Below are 25897 nucleotides of genomic sequence, written 5' to 3'. Positions count from 1 at the left end.
GTGTGCAGAGACGGGCTCTCTGTTGATGGTCTCCACCCTAGAGCTAGCCTTACTCTTTTCCAAGTGGGCACAAAAACTCGTGTTCTGGTGGTGGTAGTCTCTACCTTGGAGCTAATCTCACTCTTTCCCTAGTGTGAGCACCAAAGTACATGTTGGCAATAGCTGCTTCCTCCCTGGTTAGAGGCAGTGTTGGGGTCAGAGCTGGTTCTGTTCCCTCCATGTGTGCACATTCTTATTTGCAATGGCAGCCTCCACCTTAGTGAGGAGCAGCATTGGAGCAAGAGTGGCTGGATCAGGAGCCCTGTGCAGTCTGAGGGATGTGCTTTAGTGATCCTGACAAGCTGGCCAGAGCCCCAGGAAGTTTTCAATCTGTTGCCTCAGTATTGTGACTGGGGGTAAGCATGTCTGTGCTTGCACTCTTTAAGAGCAGAGTCACAGGTTCATACAGCCCTCCAGTAAGCCCCACTGATTTTCAAACCAGCTAAGGGGACTTCTCTTCCCAGTGTCAGACATCAGGGCTGGTGTGCCTAATATGTGGCTAAAATCACTTGCTCTCCAGGGAGGATACCCAAACTGGTGATATCCACCTACACTTCTGTATCCCCTGATGGAGTGTGTGTCCTGACCAGATCACTTATCCTCCCTTCTTACCAGACTGTGTGGATCATTTTTACAGCCTGTGTTGTAGAAGAGCCATCCTGCTACTCCCAAGGTTGATGTCAACAAGACTAGTTCTATACGCAGTTGTAGTTTTGATGTGTTTTTTAGGGGAGTTTAACCCGGCATCTGCCATCTTGATCTCCCTGCCTGTTAATGAGTCTTTTTTTCTTTTTTTCTTTTTTTTATGTTCTTGGAATATCTTTATTTTTAAAAACTTTTGACTGGAGTATAGTTGATATACAATGTTGTGTTAGTTTCAGGTGTACAACAAAGTGAATCAGTTATACATATATCCACTCTGTTTTAGATTCTTTTCTCATATGGGTCATTACAGACTATTGAGAAGAGCCCCCTGTGCTATACAGTAGATCCTTATTAGTTACCTATTTTATATATAGTAGTGTGTATATGTCAATCCCAATCTTCCAGTTTATCCCTCCCCCCCCTTACCCCCTGGTAACCATGTTTGTTTTCTACACCTGTAACTCTATTTCTGTTTCATGGATACGTTCATTTGTACCCTTTTTTTTTAAGATTCCACATATAAGTGATATCATATGATATTTGTCTTTTCGTGTCTGACTTAGTTCACTCAGTATGATAATCTCTAGGTCCATCCATGTTGCTGCAAATGGCATTATTTTATCCTCTTTTATGGCTCAGTAATATTACATTGTATATATGTAACACATCTTCTTTATCCAGTCCTCTGTTGATGGACATTTAGGTTGCTTCCATCTCTTGGCTATTGTAAATAGTGTTGCAATGAACATTGGGGTGCATGTAACTTTTCCAATTATGGTTTTCCCAAGAGTGGGATTACTGGGTCATATGGTAGTTCTATTTTTAGTTATTTGTGGAATCTCCATACTGTTCTCCATAGTAGCTCTACAAATTTACATTCTCACCAACAGTGCAAGAGGGTTCCCTTTTCACCACACCTTCTCCAGCATTTATTTTTTGTAAGTTTTTTAATGATGGCCATTCTAACCAACGTGAGGTGATACATCATTGTAGTTTTGATTTGCATTTCTCTAATAATTATCAATGTTGAGCATCTTTTCATGTGTTTGTTGGGCATCTGTTTATCTTCTTTGGAGAAATGTCTATTTAGGTTTCTGCCTATTTTTTGATTGGGTTGTTTGGGTTTTTTTGATATTGAGCTGCATGAGCTGTTTATATATTTCAGAGATTAATCCTTTGTCTGTTGATTCATTTGCAAATATTTTCTCCCATTCTGAGCATTATCTTTTTGTCTTGTTTATAGTTTCCTTTATTATTCTTATAGAATAACAGTGGATTAAAGAAATCTTAACTGGTAGTGATACTAACTGCAGCTGCTGTACCAGATGTTTCTTCATTGGGAGAAAATTCATACATCCAGTAGTAGTCAATAAGCAGCTGTTGATCTGGCACATTCCTTTTTCTCCAACTTGTCCATAAGGCCCACTGGAAGCAGTTTATGTTTAGGTGGCAAGGTCGACAGTACACCTTTACTGTTCCACACCAGGGGTATGTCAGCTTTCCAGATTATGGCATAATGATAATCTTTTCCTTCCACAAGATTGTATACATGTCTATTATATATTGATAACATTATTCTGAATGGATCTTTTAAGCAGGAATAGCAACTACTTCAGTCTTATTGGTAAGATATTTATGTGTCTGGGGATGGGTGTGGGGGATAAATTCTACTAAAATTCAGGGGATTTCTACCCCAGTGAAATTCCTAGAGATCCAAGGATTAAGGCATGTCCAGATATCCCTTTCAAGGTAAAGAATAAGTTGTATCATCTGGCCCCACCTACAACCAAGAAAGGTACATAATGCTGATTGGCCCTTTTTGGAAATTGGAGGCAACATATTCCTTATTTGAGTGCATTTTTCTGGCTCATTTATTGGATAACCGTAAAGCCCACTAGTTTTGAGTAGAACCCAGAATAAGGAATGGCTCTGAAACACGTCCAGGCTGTTATTCAAACTGCTTTACCACATGGACTGTGTATTCAAGAAGACCCAATGGTTTCTGGAGTTTCATTGACAAATGTGGATTGCTGTTTGGAGCTGTGACATTCCTGTAGATGAATTGCAGCACAGGCACTTAGGATTTTGGAACATGGCCCAGCTATGATTCATAGATAACTAACTACTCTCCTTTTGAGGGTAAGTATTAGCTTTCTATTGGGCTTTAGCAGAGACTGAATGCTTGACTATGGACCACTAAGTTATCATAAGAACTGAGGTACCCATCAAAAACTGGATGTTATATGACCAATAGAGCCATAAAGATGGCTCAGCAATACTCCAACATGAATTGGAATTAGTATATACAGCCTCAGGAAGGCTCTGAAAGAAAAAGTAATTTACATGAAGAACTGACCCAAATGTCCATAGTTCCTACTCTTGCTACTCCACCTTCTTTCTCTCAGCCTACAACAATGGCCCCATGCAGAGCTCCCTAACATCAGTTGCCAGAGGAAGAAAAAAAACTTAGACCTGGTTAACAGAAGTTTCTGCAGGATATACAAACACTAACTGAAAGCCGACAGCTGCAGGACTACACACCCTTTGGGGGACATCCTTGAACGATAGTGGTGAAGTGACATCATCTCAGTGAACAGAACTTCAAGCAGTGTACCTCATTGTTCATATTGCTTGGAAAGAGCAATGGTATGCATGGAATTATATACTAACATATGGGCTGTGGCCAATGGTTTGGCATGATGGTTAGGAACTTGAAAGGAACATGGTTGGAAAATTGGTGACAATGAAATTTGGGGAGCTGTGTGTGGATACACATCTCTTTTTGTGCAAAATTTGATGGAGATATTTATGTCCCATGTGACTGATCACCCAAAGGTGAACTCAGTAGAGGAAGATTTCAAAAATCAAGTGGCTAGGATAACACATTCTGTGGATACAGGTTAGCCTTTTTGTCGAGCTACCCCTGGCATTGTCCAATGGGCTCAAGGAAAAGTTGACCAGAGGGCAGGGATGGAGGTTATGCATGTGTTCAGAAACATGGATTTCCACTCACCAAGGCTGAGTGCCCAATCTGCTAGCTGCTGACAGCAATACTGTGTCGCTGTTATGACATCATTCTTGGAGTGTTCAGCCAGGTACCTAGTGACTAGTTTTTTTCTGCTGGACAACATTCCATCGTGGAAGGGCAGCATTTTGTCTTTACTGTAATACACAGTTAATCTGAATACAGATTTGTCTTACTTGCATGCAACACATATGTCAAAACTACCATCTGTGAACTTACAGAATGTCTAATTTACTGTCGTGGCATTCCACAGAACATTGCTTGGCATTAAGGACCTTAATTCACAGCAAAAGAAGTATCCTGATGAACCCATGCTCATAGATTTCACTGGTGTCACTGTGTCCTACCACCCTGAAACAGCTGGCTTGATAGAATGGTGGAAGGACAAACTAAATAAGAATCAATTGCAGTGCCAGCTAGGTGGAGAACTTTGGCAAGTTCCTCCAGGAGGCTGTTATAAGTTCTGAATTAGTGTTCAAGAACTGTTTCTGTGATCACCTGTGAATGGTTCAGGAATCAAGGGGTGGAATTATGAGGGGCACTATCCAATCTAGTCATACACTAGCAACATGTTTGCTTCCTGTTCCTGTGACTTTATGCTTATTTTCAGTTGAAAGGAAGCCTCCACCAGGAGACAAAACAATAATTCCCCTGAACTGGAAGTTAAGACTGTCACCTTCCCATTTTAGGCTGATCATGCCTCTGAATCAAAGAAGGGAGTCACTATGATGTCTGAGGTGACTTTTCTAACTATTGTCAATGAAAAACTACAGCTGGAAAGTCATTGAAGCTGAAAAAAACAAACAAACATTTATTAAGGACTATTTGTAACGTTGAAAAAAGAGACCTCAGTGTAGAAACATGCACAATTCTGAATACAACATGGGCAAGTGGGAATTTATAACCAGGGATCCTGGTGAGATCGGGAATGTGACAATATAAGGGGGTTTATGGCTAAACTGATCTAACAGATTTCTTGCTGAAGACAGGCCAGACTGATCAGACATAACCTGGTGAATGGCAGAGAAAAAGAAATCAAATTATTACAGGCGGACCTCGTAGATGTGGGTTTGGTTCCAGACCACTGCAATAAAGCAAATATCACAATAAGGTGGGTCACACAAATTTTGGGGTTTACCAGTGCATGTAAAAGTTGTTTACACTATAATGTGGTCTGCTAAGTGTGTAATAGAATTATGTCTAAAAAGCAATGTACATTAATTTAATTAAAATAATGTTGTTAGACAAAATAAACAACAAGGATATATTGTACAGCACAGGGAAATATAGCCATTATTTTGTAATAACTCTAAATGGAGTATAATTTATAATATTGAATTGGTACATTGTACACCTGAAACTAATATAACAGTGTAAATCAACTCTACTTCAAATTTAAAAAATAAAAGATTAATCACATTAAAAAATAATGCTTGGGGGCTTCCCTGGTGGCGCAGTGGTTGAGAGTCCACCTGCTGATACAGGGGACACCGGTTTGTGCCCCAGTTCAGGAGGATCCCACATGCCACGGAGTGGCTGGGACCATGAGCTATGGCCACTGAGCCTGCGCATCTGGAGCCTGTGCTCCACAGCGGGAGAGGCCACAATAGTGAGAGGCCCGTGTACTGCCAAATAATAATAATAATAATAATAATAATAATAATAATAATAATGCTGTTGGAAAAATGGTGCCAATAGACTTGCTTGACCAGGGCTGCCACAGATTTTCAATTTGTGAAAAAAATTCAACATCTCGGAAATACAACAAAGTGAGATATGCCTATAAAGTGTGATCAGTTTTGGACAATCAGGGACACTTACTAAATTGAGGAGGGTTCTTCTTGCTAAATTAGTATTTACAAGGAAGTTCACAGATGGATTTAGTGGAAAAATCAAGAGCTTGATTAAAGTTTGGTCAAGCAAAGAATCTTTGTTAGTTTCCTCCTTGTTCCTAAAAAAGAAGAGACATTCTTCTTTCCTTTGAATAATAAAAGTCCATTTTTTTCATTGAGGGTGTGCTGAATCTTCTGTAGAGAGCAGTCAGTAAATGACATTTGCTAGATGGTGTTAACTATCAAACATTAAGGGGGGATTCAATGAAATTAAATAAAAATAAAAATTAATGTTAAAAATACAGTTTCTAATTTCACAGGGCAACCAGTGGAGAAGACTTCCATATGTTCCTCTTAAAGCATCTTTAGATGGAGAAGTGAGCATAGCAGTGGCAATCCATTGGATATCCTGATTTGCAGTTTGAATTTCTGTGGTTATGTCTTGGGGTGTTCTGGTGAACTTTCTGAGTAGCCAACACAGCAGCAGGCACAAAGCTTGCCTATATATGATCTGTTCTGGTTATTTCCTTGAATGTATAGATTGTTATCCAGCATCAGATTGCTGATAATCTGACAGTTGAGAAAAAGGACAGTTTTAGTTCTCGATGATTTCAAATCATAACAGATTAAAATTGGAAATGTTAATTTGGAGAGTTGCAGCCAATTATTGGAAGATTAGAATAATTCAGTCAAGTACTGGCAAGACATGCAGATGGAACCCACAAGGATACATTATAGTTTTCCAAGAAACATCAATATTCTCTCTACAGTCATCACCATTTATATCAGAGAAAATCACATAAGACTAATTTTTTTTTTTTTTTTTGCAGTACACAGGCCTCTCACAGTTGTGGTCTCTCCCGTTGTGGAGCACAGGCTCCGGACAGGCAGGCTCAACAGCCACGGCTCACAGGCCCAGTCGCTCCACTGCATGTGGGATCTTCCTGGACCAGGGCATGAACCAGTGTCCCCTGCATCAGCAGGTGGACTCTCAACCACTGCACCACCAAGGAAGCCCAAGACTAATTTTTTGCAAAATAAATCTAGTCTCATAAAACTAGGCCTGGCTATTTATATAAGTGCCACCAGAATAGTGAGGCATTATATAAATCTCCTGAGCTCATTTTGCTGAAATTTTTTCATAAGGAATCTCAGATTGTACTTTTCAGAATCTCTCAAGGTTAGGAAGTTAAGCCAACAGCTTGCAACTACATTTTGCCTGCAATAACTATAGATTTTGGTAAATCCCTTTCTTTTCAACATCCCACAATATACTGAGTTTGCTGGGTCTGGTGGAAAAGACCTTCCTTACTGATTTGTAAGGTGAGGTGATACATATATTTCTAATAGAGGCTGGTTTTTCCAAAGAAGCTTTATAAACACTGGGTCCTTTAAGTCAACAGTAGTTCCATAAAACTGTCTGTTCATACCTGATTTGATGCACATTTTTCTCAAATAAGACATTCCAATCGTGCCTTGGTAATAAAACCAATTCTTGGCTTCCTTATGGGTCTACAAGAAACTGAATGTTTGCAGATGACATGATACTATACATAGAGAATCCTAAAGATGTTACCAGAAAACTACTAGAGCTAATCAATGAATTTGGTAAAGTAGCAGGATACAAAATTAATGCACAGAAATCTCTGGCATTCCTGTACACTAATGATGAAAAATCTGAAAATGAAATCAAGAAAACACTCCCATTTACCATTGCAACAAAAAGAAAAAAATACCTAGGAATAAACCTACCTAAGGAGAAAAAAGACCTGTATGCAGAACATTATAAGACACTGATGAAAGAAATTAAAGATGATACAAATAGACGGAGAGATATACCATGCTCCTGGATTGGAAGAATCAATATTGTGAAAATGACTCTACTACCCAAAGCAATCTACAGATTCAATGCAATCCCTATCAAACTACCACTGGCATTTTTCACAGAACTAGAACAAAAAATTTCAAAATTTGTTTGGAGAAACAAAAGACCCCGAATAGCCAAAGCAATCTTGAGAACGAAAAACGGAGCTGGAGGAATCAGGCTCCCTGACTTCAGACTATACTACAAAGCTACAGTAATCAAGAAAGTGTGGTACTGGCACAAAAACAGAAAGATAGATCAATGGAACAGGATAGAAAGCCCAGAGATAAACCCACGCACATATGGTCAACTTATCTTTGATAAAGGAGGCAGGAATGTACAGGGGAGAAAGGACAGCCTCTTCAATAAGTGGTGCTGGGAAAACTGGACAGGGACATTTAAAAGTATGAGATTAGATCATTCCCTAACACCATACACAAAAATAAGCTCAAAATGGATTAAAGGCCTAAATGTAAGGCCAGAAACTATCAAACTCTTAGAGGAAAACATAGGCAGAACACTCTATGACATAAATCACAGCAAGATCCTTTTGTACCCACCTCTTAGAGAAATGTACATAAAAACAAAGATAAACAAATGGGACCTAATGAAACCTCAAAGCTTTTGCACAGCAAAGGAAACCATAAAGAAGACCAAAAGACAACCCTCTGAATGGGAGAAAATATTTGCAAATGAAGCAACTGACAAAGGATTAATCTCCAAAATTTATAAACAGCTCATGCAGCTCAATAGCAAAAAAGCAAACAACCCAATCCAAAAATGGGCAGAAGACTTAAATAGACATTTCTCCACAGAAGATATACAGACTGCCAACAAACACATGAAAGGATGCACAACATCAGTAATCATTAGAGAAATGCAAATCAAAACTACAATGAGATATCATCTCACACCAGTCAGAATGGCCATCATTAAGAAATCTAGAAACAATAAATGCTGGAGAGGGTGTGGAGAAAAGGGAACACTTTTGTACTGCTGGTGGGAATGTGAATTGGTACAGCCACTATGGAGAACAGTATGGAGGTTCCTTAAAAAACTAAAAATAGAACTACCATATGATCCTGCAATCCCACTACTAGGCATATACCCTGAGAAAACCATAATTCAAAAAGAGACATGTACCAAAATGTTCATTGTAGCTCTATTCACAATAGACCGGAGCTGGAAACAACCTAAGTGTCCATCATCGGATGAATGGATAAAGAAGATGTGGCACATATATACAATGGAATATTACTCAGCCATAAAAAGAAACGAAACTGAGCTATTTGTAATGAGGTGGATAGACCTAGAGTGTGTCATACAGAGTGAAGTAAGTCAGAAAGAGAAAGACAAATACTGTATGCTAACACATATATATGGAATTAAAAAAAAAAGTCATGAAGAACCTTGGGGTAAAATGGGAATAAAGACACAGACCTACTTGAGAATGGACTTGAGGATATGGGGAGGGGGAAGGGTAAGCTGTGACAAAGCGAAAGAGAGGCATGGACATATATACACTACCAAACATAAGGTAGATAGATAGTGGGAAGCAGCCGCAGAGGACAGGGAGATCAGCTCGGTGCTTTGTGACCACCTGGAGGGGTGGGATGGGGAGGGTGGGAGGGAGGGAGATGCCTGAGGGAAGGGATGTGGGAAGAGATGTATATGTCTGACTGATTCAAATAAAAAAAAAGAAAATAAATGGAACTGAATGTTTGACCATGGACCACCACATTACCATGTAAATTGTGTTGTTCATCATAAACTGGGTGTTATGTAACAAACATGTCATAAATTTGGGTGTAAACTGAAGTACTGCATCTTGAAATGAAAGTGGTACATATATGATAGGGCCAGGGAACACCCTGAAAGCACAACTAAGTTAGATAAAGAAGTAACCCAAAGCCCATGGTCCTTGCTCCTTCTAAACTGCCTTTTGTCTCCCAACTTACACTTATGGCCTCATAGAGAACTCCCTTCAATCTGTTGACAAAGGAATAAAAGACACAGCCTTGATTTAATAATAGTTCTGCACATTATTCAGACTCTGAATTTAGAGAGTTGCAGCCACAAAGATCCTCTCTGGGACATATCTTAAGGACAGTGGTGAAGGGAAATCCTCCCAGTGGGAAGAACTTCAGGCCATACAGCTGGTTGCACACTTACCTTGGACAGAGAAATGGCCATAACTGTAGTAATATACTGGTTCATGAGCTGTAGCCAATGCTTTGGCTTGATGTTCAGAGACTTGAAAGGAACATTATAGGAAAATTGGTGACAACGAAACTTGGGGAAGGGGTATATGAATAGACCTCTCTCAATGGACAAAGAAGAACAATAAGATATATGTTTCTCATGTGAATTCTCACCAAAAGTTGTCCTCAGCCTAGGAGAATTCAATAATCATGTTCATGGGATGACCTTTTCTGTAGATACCCATCAGCTTCTTTCCCCAACCCTCTCCTGCAATTGTTCAATGGGATCATGAACAAAGTGGCCATGGTTAGCAGGGATGGAGGTTATGCATGAGCTTAACATTGACTTTCCCTTACCAAATTGAGTGGCCCAATCCACTAGCTGCAGACAGCAGCATTGATACCTCACATGGCACAGTCCCAAGTGGTGAGCAGACAGTTTTCTAGTGCCAAGTGGATTACCTTGGGCCTCTTCCTTCATGGAAATGAAAATGTTTTTCTCCTTACTTGAATAGATACTAAACCTTGGTACAGATTTGCTGTCCCTGCATGCAAAACTAGCATCACTGGATTTAAAGATTGCCTTGTCCACTGTCATGTTATACCATACAACAGTGTTTTGGATTAAGGAATTTACTTCACAGCAAAAGAAGTGTGGCAATGGGGTCATGCAAGTGAAATTCACTAGTCATACCATGTTCCCCACCATTTTGAAGCTACTGGCTTGATGGAATGGCCGAAAGGCCTTTAGAAGACTCAGTTACATAGCTAGTTAGGTGGCAATAAGTTGCAGGGCTTTGGCAAAGTTCTCCAGGCTATATATACTCTGAATCAGCAATTGGTGTATGATGATGTTTCTTTTATAGCCAGGTTTCATGGGTCCAGGAATCAAAGAATGAAAATGTGAGTGGCACCATATATGTTTCCTGTACCTCAACTTTATGCTCTACTGACCTAGAAATCTTAGTTCCAGGAGACAGAACTCTTCCACCAGGAGACAAAACAATGATTCCCTTGAATAGAAGTTAAAACTGCCACCTAGCTATATTGGCTCCTTATGTCTTTGAATCAACTTGAAGGAAGGGAGTTTGATTCATGCTAGGGTGATTGTGACTACTGTCATAGAAAGCCCCATAGCCGGGCAGCAGTTAAAGCAGTAAAAACATATTTATTCTGAACTCACGTAATTTGGTAAAAAAGCCCTCAGTATTAAACTGGGGTCAGTTCTAAAGACAGCATGGGCAAGTGAGAATTCATAGCCAGGGATCCTGAGGCAGTCAGTGGATGGCATAACACAGGAAGAAACATAAAGTGTAAGAGGATTTTGGCTAAATTGAGCTAACAGGATTCTTGCTGAAGACAGAACAGGCTACTATGCATTACCTGGCTGATGGTGAAGGATGAGAAATATGATTAGATATTGAGGGTGATACGATATGGAAATGAGGGACTCTTGCTAAACTGATTTAGCAGAGTTATTCCTGAGAATTTTACAAGGAAATGCACAGTTGGGCCCAGAAGGAAGGTATAGGAGCCTAACTAGTGGTCAAGGAAAGAATTTTTGTCAGTCGATTCTGTTGTTCATAGAAATGAAGAGACATCCATTTTTCAGCAAAACAACATAAATTCAGTTTTTGTTCGATCATCTTTTGTCCATTAAGGATCTGCTGAATCATCTGTTGATATTTGGTAGTAGAGGGTATGTTTTATGGTACTAGCCATCATTTATTTAGAGAGGGAGGTTTCTCCAAAAATAACAAAAAACAAAGATTAATGTTAAAACTAAGTTTCTGATTTCAGAGGGTAGCCAGTCAAGAAGATTTCTAGATGTTGCATTCAAGCATCTTAACGTGGAGTGAGGACAGCAGAGGCAATCAAAGGGGTTTCCTGGTTTGCCATTTGAATGCCTGTGCTGATGGCATTGGGTGTACTGATGGACTTTCTGAGTGGCCCATACAGCAATGGGCACAAAATTTGTTTATACATGATCATTTGTGACAATTCCTTTGAGTTTTATATCAAGTCATCCAGCTTCAATTTGCAGAATTTGGGGAAAATGGGAGTTTTAGTTCTCCATGATTTCAAGTCAGGCAGGAAAAAAACTAGAAATGTTAATTTGGAAAGTTATAACTAAGTACTGGAGGAAACTAGAATAATTCAGGATTTGGCATTTACTGGCAAAATGTGCAAGATGGAATACAAAAGTGTATGTTATACTTTGCATTAAAACATAATTTCTCTCTAAAATTACCACATTTCAATCAGACGTGATGAAAAGAAAACTAATTTGTTTGCAAAATAAGTCTAGTCTCATTAAATTTGGTTTGATTATTTACATAATTGCTGTAGGAATAGTGATTGGCCACGTAGGTCTCTGGAGTTAGCTTTGCTGAAACTTTTCATAAAGAATCTCAGAGTGGACTTTTGAACACGTCTTGAAGCTAGGAAGGAAAGCCATATTTTTTGCACTACCTATAGAACTGAGTAAATTCCTGTCTTCTAAGGATCGTAAAAATATCTTGAGAATCCCTGACCTTCCAGGAAGTTACCTCCTTTCTTGATCTTTAAGGTGAGAAACACTATGAGGCAGGTAAAGGCTGGATTTTGCAAGGGGGTTTTGTAGGAATTAGCTCCTTAAAGTAACCTTAGTTCCATTAAGCAATCTGGTTATACCTAATACCTGATCCATTACATATTATTCTTTAATGTGACATTCCATCGTAGGCTTGGTAATATACCAAATTTCTCCACTTGTGTCCTGATAGAAATAGAACAGATTTTTTTTTTTTTTTTTGTGGTACATGGGCCTCTCACTGTTGTGGCCTCTCCCATTGTGGAGCACAGGCTCTGGATGCGCAGGCTCAGCGGCCATGGCTCATGGGCCTAGCCGCTCCACGGCATGTGGGATCTTCCCGGACTGGAGCACGAACCTGTGTCCCCTGCCTCAGGTGGACTTTCAACCACTGCACCACCAGGGAAGCCCTAGAACAGATTCTTATTGAACTAATGCAAATAATAATGTTGCCATGAAGAATAATAATAAGAGTTTTTTTGTTAGTTTGTTTGTTTTTAATTCTGGAAGTATCAGGTAGGGATAAAAAGGAATTATTTCATCTTTGTTCACAAAGGTGTACTTTACAAAATTGCTGTAAATTTCTTGTAGCTTAAGAGAAAAATGTCCTTCTTTATGGAAAACAAAGTATTAAAACAGAGCAATGTTTAAACAAAAAATTATAATAATAATCATCAGTTTATCCAGCACATGTAGTTAATTTTTGTTTTTGTATATCTTATTAGCTGTTTTATGAATACATCAGGTTCTGAATTACTTCTGGAAATTCTTACTCAGTCCGAGGGCATGGTCTCAATGTTATTAAAGTATTACCTTTGGAGCATTCTTGCCTATTGCTGATTGTAATCACTTTCAGAGAGGAATCCGAGCAAGATAATAACTTTCTGTGAATGACAAATAATTCAAAAGTGCATGGTTAAATTTTAAATGAGAATTCATATGGAAAATTAGTTGTTTTTTTTCTCACATTGCTTTGGCCTAAACTTTTTTTTCTTTTTTAACAGTTTGTTTTTAACATCTTTATTGGAGTATAATTGCTTTACAATTGTGCATTAGTTTCTGCTTTATAACAAAGTGAATCAGTTATACATATACACATGCTCCCATATCTCTTCCCTCTTGTGTCTCCCTCCCTCCCACCCTCCCTATCCCACCCCTCTAGGTGGTCACAAACCACCGAGCTGATCTCCCTGTGCTATGCAGCTGCTTGCCGCTAGCTATCTATTTTACATTTGGTAGTGTATATATGCCCATGCCACTCTCACTTTGTCACAGCTTACCCTTCCTCCTCCCCATATCCTCAAGTCCATTCTCTAGTAGGTCTGTGTCTTTATTCCTGTCTTATCCCTAGGTTCTGTGGTGTACAATGTTTAAATGTAATAACTGGATACAAAGTTCAACAAATTTCTATGAACTTCATACATTTTCTGGTATATCTGTATTAATAACATACTCACACACATATAACCTAGGAAGGTTTATCACCACTTCTTATTTGAAATTGCTTCCCATGTAATTTAACACATGAAGTAAACCTAATTGGTTTAGCATGTCTCTTTTACAAGGTGAGAGACAAATCCTTTGAGATTTTCCAGGGAAATCTCAAAGTTAATTTGAGGTAAAAAAAAATGCTCCATTTACAATTTGATTTGGGGAAGATGTCAAAAATCTCAAAAGATTTGAACACTTGACCAAATAGAATCATATCACTATGAAACTCTACTTACTTATCTATTTAACAAAAGTGAAAATTAAAAGATGTAAAAGGATATATAGAAAGTTAAATAGTTGTAAAATATCTAACTCTTTTAATATTGAGAAGACTGGGTTTTCTTTAATAATCAATGATTTGAAAAAGACAACATGAAGCATGGGAAATCATTTTAAGACACAAAATCTTGAAGAATACTTAGAAGATAAAGAAAACTTTTTTAAAAACAATTTCTTATTAAGAGCAGATTTATAATCTTCTTAGAGAATAGAGAAAGAGCCAAATCTAGTTTTTCATCAGTGTACTATCAATTCAAATAATAAAGTTAAATATTTTTATACATAAAACCATACCAATCTAAGCCAGTTTAGAACACAAGGTAAGATTATTTTTCCCACAATTCCTTCCTTACCCATAATCCTTACACAACCCTCTCTCTCTCTCTCTGTCTATATGTAAATATATATATATATATATATATATATATATATATATATATATATATATATTTTTTTTTTTTTTTCATTTTTGTCTTACCTCTTTTTTTTTCCTTTCTCCTTCTGGAGCAGCCACTCATTCTGTTAGGACCAAGTACTCCTTTTACCTTATAAACACATACATCATCCCTTTATTATTTTTAAAAAAAGGCATGCATTACTTTTCCTACCAAAGAGATTTTATCTTTACTCTTATTGGTTCTAGTCACTTTATTTGCATATATTAATTAGTATTTTAACCTATAGCCTCCTTTCTTTTGGAGAGAAAACTAGGAAGCAAACAATTGTTAACTGTCTGACATGTAGTATTTTACTGTAGCATTTTTATTAATACATCATATTATAATTTTCTAAAATATGCATTTTTCATAGTACAATTTATCATGTTTAAAAACAGACCCAAATATATTTAGCTTTTTTTACAAAGTTCCAAAAGTAGATAAACAAATTCAACAATAATGGTTCGGTGTTTAATCTTATTTGGAACTGATCTAGATATTCAATGAGTATCCATTGTTTATCTTAGTATTATGGTTTCAAGTTACAAAAAAGTTTTGTGAAACTATTTTAGAACATTATTTTAAAATATGTAAAATATTGCAAAACATAATTATTTTAAAGTTCATTTATAAATTTATTTGAACTGAATACTTGAACCACAAAACTCCAAGAAGAAAACATATTGGGTAAGAGCTCTGACATTAATCTCTATAATGATTTTTTTGTATTGACACCAAAAGCAAAAGGAACAAAAGAAAAAAATATCACCTGGGAGTACATCAATTTAAAAAGCTTCTGCACAACAAGGAAAAGCATCAGTAAAATGAAGGCAACGAAAGCAATGGGAGAAAATATTTGCAAGTTATATCTTTGATAGGGGTTAATATCTAAAATATATAAAGAACTCATACAATGCAGTAGCAAAAAATCAAGCAATCTGATTTAAAAAAGGTCAGAGGAACTCAATAGACTTATTTCCAAAAAAACATACAAATGGCCAACAGGCTCATGAAAAGATGCTCAACATCACTAAACATTAGGGAAATGCAAACGAAAACCACAATGAGTTATCACCTCAGGCCTCTTAGAATTGCTGTCAAAGAGACAAGAGATAAAAGCATTGGCAAGATGTGGAGAAAAGGCAAAACTTGTGCTGTGTCGGTAGGAACATAATTTGGTGCAGCCATTATGGAAAGTAGTATTGAAGTTCCTCAAGAAATTACAAATAGAATTATCATATGATCCAGCAATCTCCCTTCTGGGTATATATCTGAAGAAAACAAAGTCAGTATCTCCAAAAGATATCTGCACGCCATGTACATTCAAGCATTAATTACAGTAGGCAAGACGTGGAAGCAATCTAAGCATACATTGATAGATGAATGTGCAAAGTAAATGAGTAATATATACAATGAAATAGCACTCAGCCATAAAGAAGACAGAAACCCTGCTGTTTGCAACAGCATGATTGAGCCTTAAGGCCATTATTCTTTTTTTTTAAGATTTATTTATTATTTATTTATTTACTTTATTTTTGGCTGCATCAGGTCTTAGTTGCAGCATGTGGGATCTTCGTTGAGGCATGCAAGATCTTTTGTTGCAGCACTCAGGCTTCTCTCTAGTTGTGACGTTTGTGTTTTCTCTCTCTGGTGTGGCACACATGCTTCAGGGCATGTGAACTCTGTAGCTGTGGCTCTCGGGCTCCAGAGTGCGTGGGCTCTGTAGTTTGCAGCACTCAGCCTCTCTAGTTGAGGCACACAAGCTCAGTAGTTGTGGCGCATGGGCTTAGTTGCCCTGCAGCATGTGGGATTTTAGTTCCCTGACCAGGGATCAAACCTGCGTCCTTGCATTGTAAGGTGGATTCTCTACCTCTGGACCACCAGAGAAGTCCCAAAGCCATTATTTTAAGTGAAATATATCAGTCAGAGAAAGACAACGATTGTATGATCTCACTTATATGTGATCTAAAAAAAAAAATACTGTTAGAAACAGCAGATTGGTGGTTTCCAGAGGCAGGGGATAGGGGGCCGGTGGAATGGGTGAAGGGGGTCAAAATGTACAAACTTCCAGTTATAAATGTGTAAGTCATGGGGATGTAACATACAGCATAATTACTATAGTTTATGATGCAGCTTAATTACTATAGTATTGCATATTTGAAAGTTGCTAAGAGAGTAGATCTTACAATGCTCATCACAAGAAGAAAAAAATTTTGTGACTGTATGGTGCCAGATGTTAACTAGACTTATTGTGGCGATTATTTGTATACAAATATCTAATCGTTATGTTGTACACCTAAATCATGCTATTGCAGATGGCAGGGTTTCCTTCTTTTATGGCTGAGTGCTATTTCATTGTGCACACAACTCATCTTCTTTGCACATTAATCCATCAATGGACACTTAGGTTGTTTTCATATCTTGCCTATTGTAATTAATGCCTGAATGCACATGGGGGTGCAGATATCATTTGGAGATACTGACTTTGTTTTCTTCAGATATATACCCTGAAGTGAAATTGTTGGATCGTATGATAATTTTATTTGTAATTTCTTGAAGAGCTTCACTACTGTTTTCCATATTAGCTGTACCAAATTATGCTCCTACCAACATGGCACAAGTTTTCCCTTTTCTCCACACATAATATAATGTATGTGTTGATTATGCATCAATAAAAATTTGTCAGAGTGAGTGAAGCATTTACACAACGATTATACACTTCTGTTGCGTTTCCCCTTTTGTGGTATTAGTGGTTTTCTGTTGCAAAGTTATTTGACTTGTCTGAGTTAAAATACAAGTCCAGTCATGACCCACTGACTCAGTGGTGACAGGCAGAAGTCTCCTGTCCTCTTTACCTATGGGAATGTCCTTTCTTCATGACTTTAGCCCAGAGTCTCTCCTTGGGCAGTGATAGTAACCTTGTGATCTAATCCACCCTTCTTTGCTTTCCTTGGCCTAGAGGCTTGGAGAATACTCATGCACATTAATAATCAATTAAGGCCTTTATAATTAGTGATCTAATTGAGTCATTAGACCATGTGGGCATGATCGCACTGCTCTGCAGAAATAGTTAAATTACTATGGCCACAGTGACATCTTGGAATGGATGCTGCAGGCCACACACCCCAGTAGTAGTATGTGAAAGCACATAGCAGCAAAAGTGACCTCCAGCAAGTGGTGTTATCTTCCCAGATGGTGTTGTAAAGCTAGTTTCAGCTAAAGGGCATTCCCCTTGGTTAACGACAAGATCTATTTTGCAATCCTGTCGACTACACCAAGTATTTTGTGCCAGTCTCAGTTCATCAATAATGTTGTCAGTGGACTGGCCCTTGTGGTTCTTATGATTGCAAGAACTCTCAGCAATAACTACCAGAAAACTTTGAAAGACAAGATTTATTATTCACAGGCCCTGAAGGGTACAGAGCAGGCCTGGGGCAAGTAACAAGGTCACAGGTAGAGAGAGAGTGCTGAGATGGGATTCTGCTTTTAATGGCTTGAGGGTTGAGGGGCCTAGGGTTTCACGGGTTTACTCTTAATTAGTGACTTTAAAACATAAGAAAAGCAAAGGGCAGAAAGGGAAAAACAGGCAGCAAAATGGTCAGTTATCTAAGTCAATCAGAGATCTCTAAAACAAAAGTAAACTTGGGGTGGTGGGAGCAACCTGGATTTTTATCTAGTTATATGGCTGGCAAATGTCTACTAGAGATAAAAAAAGAGAACAAAATTTTCCCTTGTGATGAGAACTTTTAGTATTTACTCTCAACAAACTTCCTATATATCATACAGCAGTATTAGCTATAGTCATTTGTGAAGTGGATTCCCCAGAAATTTTCAAGTAAAAGCATAAGTCAAGAATTTGCATTAAAAAAATACATACACCATGATCAAGTGGGGTTTATTCCAGGAATGCAAGGATTCTTCAATATATGCAAATCAATCAATGTGATACACCATATTAAGAAGTTGAAGGAGAAAAACCATATGATCATCTCAATAGATGCAGAGAAAGCTTTCAACAAAATTCAACACCCATTTATGATAAAAACCATTCAGAAAGGAAGCATAGAGGGAACTTTCCTCAACATAATAAAGGCCATATATGACAAACACACAGCCAACATTGTCCTCAATGGTGAAAAACTGAAACCATTTCCACTAAGATCAGGAAAAAGACAAGGCTGCCCACTCTCACCACTCTTATTCAACCTAGTTTTGGAAGTTTTACCACAGCAATCAGAGAAGAAAAGGAAATAAAAGGAATCCAAATTGGAAAAGAAGAAGTAAAGCTGGCACTGTTTGCAGATGACATGATACTATACATAGAGAATCCTAAAAATGCTACCAGAAAACTACTAGAGCTAATCAATGAATTTGGTAAAGTAGCAGGATACAAAATTAATGTACAGAAATCTCTGGCATTCCTGTACACTAATGATGAAAAATCTGAAAATGAAATCAAGAAAACACTCCCATATACCACTGCAACAAAAAGAATAAAATATCTAGGAATAAACCTACCTAAGAAGACAAAAGACCTGTATGCAGAAAATTATAAGATGCTGATGAAAGAAATTAAAGATGATACAAATAGATGGAGAGATATACCATGCTCCTGGATTGGAAGAATCAATATTGTGAAAATGACTCTACTACCCAAAGCAATCTACAGATTCAATGCAATCCCTATCAAACTACCACTGGCATTTTTCACAGAAGTAGAACAAAAAATTTCAAAATTTGTTTGGAAAAACAAAAGACCCCGAATAGCCAAAGCAATCTTGAGAACGAAAAACGGAGCTGGAGGAATCAGGCTCCCTGACTTCAGACTATACTACAAAGCTACAGTAATCAAGAAAGTGTGGTACTGGCACAAAAACAGAAAGATAGATCAATGGAACAGGATAGAAAGCCCAGAGATAAACCCACGCACATATGGTCAACTTATCTTTGATAAAGGAGGCAGGAATGTACAGGGGAGAAAGGACAGCCTCTTCAATAAGTGGTGCTGGGAAAACTGGACAGGGACATTTAAAAGTATGAGATTAGATCATTCCCTAACACCATACACAAAAATAAGCTCAAAATGGATTAAAGGCCTAAATGTAAGGCCAGAAACTATCAAACTCTTAGAGGAAAACATAGGCAGAACACTCTATGACATAAATCACAGCAAGATCCTTTTGGACCCACCTCCTAGAGAAATGTACATAAACACAAAGATAAACAAATGGGACCTAATGAATCTTCAAAGCTTTTGCACAGCAAAGGAAACCATAAACAAGACAAAAAGAGAACCCTCTGAATGGGAGAAAATATTTGCAAAGGAAGCAACTGACAAAGGATTAATCTCCAAAATTTATAAACAGCTCATGCAGCTCAATAGCAAAAAAACAAACAACCCAATTCAAAATTGGGCAGAAGACTTAAATAGGCATTTCTCCAAAGAAGATATATAGACTGCCAACAAACACATGAAAGAATGCTCAACATCAGTAATCACTAGAGAAATGCAAATCAAAACTACAATGAGATATCATCTCACACCAGTCAGAATGGTCATCATCAAGAAATCTAGAAACAATAAATGCTGGAGAGGGTGTGGAGAAAAGGGAACACTCTTGCACTGCTGGTGGGAAGGTGAATTGGTACAGCCACTATGGAGAACAGTATGGAGGTTCCTTAAAAAACTAAAAATAGAACTACCATATGACCCAGCAATCCCACTACTAGGCATATACCCTGAGAAAACCATAATTCAAAAAGAGACATGTACCAAAATGTTCATTGAAGCTCTATTCACAATAGCCCAGTTCTGGAAACAACCTAAGTGTCCATCATCGGATGAATGGATAAAGAAGATGTGGCACATATATACAATGGAATATTACTCAGCCATAAAAAGAAACGAAATTGAGCTATTTGTAATGAGGTGGATAGACCTAGAGTGTGTCATACAGAGTGAAGTAAGTCAGAAAGAGAAAGACAAATACCGTATGCTAACACATATATATGGAATTAAAAAAAAAAAAATGTCATGAAGAACCTAGGGGTAAAACGGGAATAAAGACAGAGACCTATTTGAGAATGGACTTGAGGATATGGGGAGAGGGAAGGGTAAGCTGTGACAAAGCGAAAGAGAGGCATGGACATATATACACTACCAAACGTAAGGTAGATAGATAGTGGAAAGCAGCCGCGTAGCACAGGGCGATCAGCTCGGTGCTTTGTGACCGCCTGGAGGGGTGGGATGGGGAGGGTGGGAGGGAGGGAGATGCATGAGGGAAGGGATGTGCGAACAGATGTATATGTATGACTGATTCACTTTGTTATAAGGCAGAAACTATTAGTGTATATATATATATATATGTCAGGAGCTTGCACTACAAGTTTTATGGTTTCACATCTATGTTCAAATCAAGTTGATGTATAAAATTTATAAATAAACTTTTCAACAATTATGTTTTATATATTTTATAATAATTATGTTTCATATCATGTATGCTTAAAATAGTTTCACAAAACTTTTTGGTAACTTGATACCTTGAAGCTATAGTAAGTTAAGGTAAAAAAGAAATAATTGTTGAATAGCAATAGCGTTTCTGGATAAAATCAAATATTGAAGTATTAATTGCTGAACCTAAGTTTGTCCACTTTTGGTATCTTGTTTTTGTATGGTACAGAGAATCTAGGTATATTTGGCTCTGTTTTTAAACATAAGAAATTGAACTATTAAAAAATCATATGCCTCTAGAAATTTATGAAATGATGTATTCATAAACTTGCTACAGAATGATAGTATGTGCCAGAGAGTTAATAATTGCTTACTTCCTTGCTTTCTCTGTAAAATGAAGGAGACAATTGGTTAAAATTCTAATGATATCATGTAAATAAAACTAAGAGAACCAATAGGGGTAAAGAAAAGAAAACAGCTAATTCAGAGAAAAATAAAGCTTATTGTTTATAAAGAAATGTATGAAGGGTAATTTTTTCTTCCAGTTTTATTGAGGTATAATTGACATATAGTACTGTATAAGTGTAAAGTGTACAGCATAATGGTTTGACTTATATATGTCATGAAATTATTGCCACAATGTTTAGTGAACACCCATCATCTCATATAGATACACAATAAAAGAAAAAGAAAAAAGATACTTTTCTTGTGATGAGAACTCCCAGGATCCACTTTCTTAATAACTTTCATATATAACATACAGCACTGTTAATTATATTTATCATGTTGTACGTTACATCCCTAGTACTTATTTATCTTATTACTGGAAGTTTGTAGCTTTTTATTACTACCTTCAGGATGTGTTTATTTAAGGGAAAAAGTGCAATTTTGTTCTAACATAGAATTAGTGTTTTTTTTTCATACGAGAAAGAGGACAAGGGTGAGACAAAAATTGAATTGATATAAGAAAAGATTTATAAGAATTGTGGGGAAGGAATCATGGAAAAGCAATCTTATCTCATGTGGTCAAAGATGGCTAAGATGGGATGAATTTATAAGACTTAAAATTAGCTTTAGAATTAATAGTATAGTGATGAAAAACAATAATATGGTTTTCTCTACTACAAAAATAAAGTTTCTTTTTTTAATATTACTGGTTTGCTATTATAAGAAGTTGTAAACAAACAAACAAAAAGCAAAACCTTCCTCTTTTCCTATTAAGTATTCTGCCCAAGAAACTAAGATTTTTGAGTTTCAAATTAATATCCTATGCTTCATGTTCTCTTTATCATGTCATTGAATACATAAGAAAACCAAGTCTTCTCAATATTAGAAGAGCTATATTAACAAACAAACAAAAAAAAGCTTTGTGACTTTCTGTATTTGCCTCTGAGCTCTTTTAATTGTTGCCTTCATTAAATGGATAACTATGTATGGTTTCATAGTGATATGAAATACTATTTAGTCAAGTGTTCAAACCTTTGAGATTTTAGAAAATTTCCCAAAATTAAATTCTAAATGAAATTTTTTGACCTCAAATTAAGTTTGAGATTTTCTGGAGTGCCCTTGGAAAATTTCAAAGGATTTTCTCTCACTATGTAGAAGGCAAATGCTAAAGTATTGACATTTTTGGTATGTTAAATTATGTGGGAAGCATTGTCAAATAAGAAGAGATGATAAAATTATGTTTTATATTAATATATGTTATTAATACAGATATTTGAGAAGTTATATTAAGTTCATAGCAATTTCTTAACCCTTTTAAAGTCCAGTTTTTGCATTTAAATGTCATATTCCATGAAAATAGTTAGTTTTCCTTATCACATGATTTCTCATCGAATTTTATTTTGTTTTTTGGGTTTTTTGTTTGTTTGTTTTTACCTATGGTAATTATAGACATGTCGTCTTTTGTATTTTTTTGTTTTAAGGTAACTTATTAAAATTAAAACTTATGTTGAAAGTAAAAGAGGAAATGGCAAAAAGTAAAAAAGGAAACAACAGCAAATAGTAAAAACAATGCCTTGAAAAAGATAGACATGAATAAATGTTTTGAAATACACCAATATGACTACAAATGTACATTAGTTAGTACTCATGGTGAAATCCAAGTCTGTATGATTAAGCTTAAAAATCAAAGTCCAACAATGTATCACTTGTGCAAGAAAATGACAAAAAAGAATTGACAATGAAATCATGAACTAAGATAAATTAGGATAAAGATAAATGAAAGCCAAGAGGCAATTTATATTTCTAAAATTAAATTTTGAGACAAGCAATCTCTTTGAGGAAAAGAGTAATTTGTGGAACAATTCACAGTCACAAATTTTTAGCTTTTGTCAACAGAGCACCAAATATACAAAATAAAATATGTTCAAGGTAATAGAGAATATGCCAGGGGTACAATTTTTAAATGTTTTAACATTTATAACTGATTAGGCAAATTAAGTATTGTTTAAAATATGATTAAAGAGGATGAAATAAAAATATGTATTTATTCATTTAAAAATTTATTGAGTGTTTGCCATGTATCAGACACTCTTCATATGTGGGGGATAGAACAGAAAATTTCATGCCCTCATGTGGCTTTTGTGTGTATTCTATTTAGGAAGATGGATGTTGTTGATAAAGAGGCCAGATGGAAGCCCAAGCCTCCTCCACTTATTAGCTGGGTAGAACTTATTCAAGTTCATCATCTCTTTTCTTTTCTTTCCTCATCTGAAATCTTGGTTTTTAGAACTAAGGCTGATTTGAAATTAAATATGTCAATACACGTAAAGCACATAGAACAATTTTAGCACACTGCAAGACCTTCATAAAGGTTGGTTATTACCCTCTTTTCATTTCTCATAAAATTTCCATAAATTACCCATATTTTAGGATGGATTTCAATCTTGAAAATAAAATAACATATAATACATAATTCATAATTTTGCCACAAAATACTTAAACAGGAGATTAAAACAAAAAAATTTTCAAACATATTTATAATTGGCTACTTATTAAAGATAAAAATGTTTCTTTTATCAAATATTTTCCCCCCTCAGGGACACCTGTATTGCTTTAGTATACATCTCTATGTTCTTTTGTCCATAATAATCTTTTAATATTTTCATTATTTTAATATGTGTCTGTTTTCTCTGCCTTAGACTACTAATAAGATTTTTTTTAACATCTTTATTGGAGTATCATTGCTTTACAATGGTGTGTTAGTTTCTGGTATATAATAAAGTGAATCAGTTATACATATACATATGTTCCCATATTTCTTCCCTCTTGTGTCTCCCTCCCTCCGACCCTCCCTATCCCAACCCTCTAGGTGGTCACAAGGCACCAAGCTGATCTCCCTGTGCTATGCGGCTGCTTCCCACTAGTTATCTATTTTACGTTTGGTAGTGTATATATGTAGATGCAACTCTCTCACTTTGTCACAGCTTACAATTCCCGCTCCCCATATCCGCAAATCCATTCTCTGGCAGGTCTGTGTCTTTATTCCCATCTTAGCCCTAGGTTCTTCATGACCATTTCTTTATTTTTTCTTTTTTTCTTAGATTCCATATATATGTGTTAGCATATGGTATTTGTTTTTCTTTTTCTGACTTACTTCACACTGTATGACAGACTCTAGCTCCATCCACCTCACTACAAATAACTCAATTTCATTTCTTTTTAAGGCTGAGTTATGTTCCAGTGTATATATGAGCCACATCTTCTTTATCCATTCATCCAATGATGGACACTTAGGTTGTTTCCCTCTCCTAGCTATTGTAAATAGAGGTGCAATGAATATTTGGGTACATGACTCTTTTTGAATTATGGTTTTCTCAAGGGTATATGCCCAGTAGTGGGATTGCTGTGTCGTATGGTAGTTCTATTTGTAGTTTTTTAAGGAAACTCCATACTCTTCTCCATAGCAGCTGTATCAATTTACATTCCCACCAGCAGTGCAAAAGTGTTCCCTTTTCTCCACACCCTCTCCATCATTTATTGTTTCTAGATTTTTAATGATGGCAATTCTGACTGGTGTGAGGTGATATTTCATTGTAGTTTTGAGTTGCATTTCTCTAATGATTAATGATACTAAGCATTCTTTCATGTGTTTGTTGGCAATCTGTGTATCTTCTTTGGAGAAATGTCAATTTAGGCCTTCTGCTCATTTTTGGATTGGGTAGTTTGATTTTTAGTTATTGAGCTGCATGAGCTGCTTATAAATTTTGGAGATTAATCCTTTGTCAGTTGCTTCATTTGCAACTACTTTCTCCCATTCTGAGGGTTGTCTTCTGGTCTTGTTTATGGTTTCCTTTGCTGTGCAAAAGCTTTTAAGTTTCATTAGTTCCCATTTGTATAGTTTTGTTTTTATGTACATTTCTCTAGGAGGTGGGTCAAAAAGCATTTGCTGTGACTTATGTCGTAGAGTGTTATGCCTGGGTTTTCCTCTCAGAGTTTTATAGTCTCTGGCCTTACATTTAGGTCCTTCATCCATTTTGAGCTTATTTTTGTGTATGGTGTTAGGGAGTGTTCTAAATCTCATACTTTTTTCAGGTACCTGTCCAGTTTTCCCAGCAGCATTTATTGAAGAGGCTCTCTTCTCTACTGTATATTCTTACCTCCTTTATCAAAAATAAGGTGACCATATGTGCATGGGTTCATCTCTGGGCTTTCCATCCTGTTCCATTGATCTATATTTCTGTTTTTGTGCCAGTACCATACTGTCTTGAATACTGTAGCTTTGTAGTATAGTCTGAAGTCCAGGAGCCTGATTCCTCCAGCTCCATTTTTCGTTCTCAAGATTGCTTTGGCTATTCGGGCTCTTTTGTGTTTCCATACAAATTATGAAAATTTTTGTTCTAGTTCTGTGAAAAATGCCATTGGTAGTTTGATAGGGATTGCATTGAATCTGTAGATTGCTTTGGGTAGTAGAGTCATTTTCACAATGTTGATTCTTCCAGTCCAGAAGCATGGTATATCTCTCCATCTATTTGTATCACGTTTAATTTCTTTCATCAGTGTCTTATAATTTTCTGCATACAGGTCTTTTGTCTCCTTAGGTAGGTTTATTCCTAG

This window comes from Mesoplodon densirostris, chromosome 4, assembly GCF_025265405.1.
Source record: "Mesoplodon densirostris isolate mMesDen1 chromosome 4, mMesDen1 primary haplotype, whole genome shotgun sequence".
In the NCBI taxonomy this organism is placed as follows: Eukaryota; Metazoa; Chordata; class Mammalia; order Artiodactyla; family Ziphiidae; genus Mesoplodon; species Mesoplodon densirostris.
The sequence above is the reverse complement of the archived record's forward strand: the minus strand, read 5'-3'. Positions refer to the sequence as shown.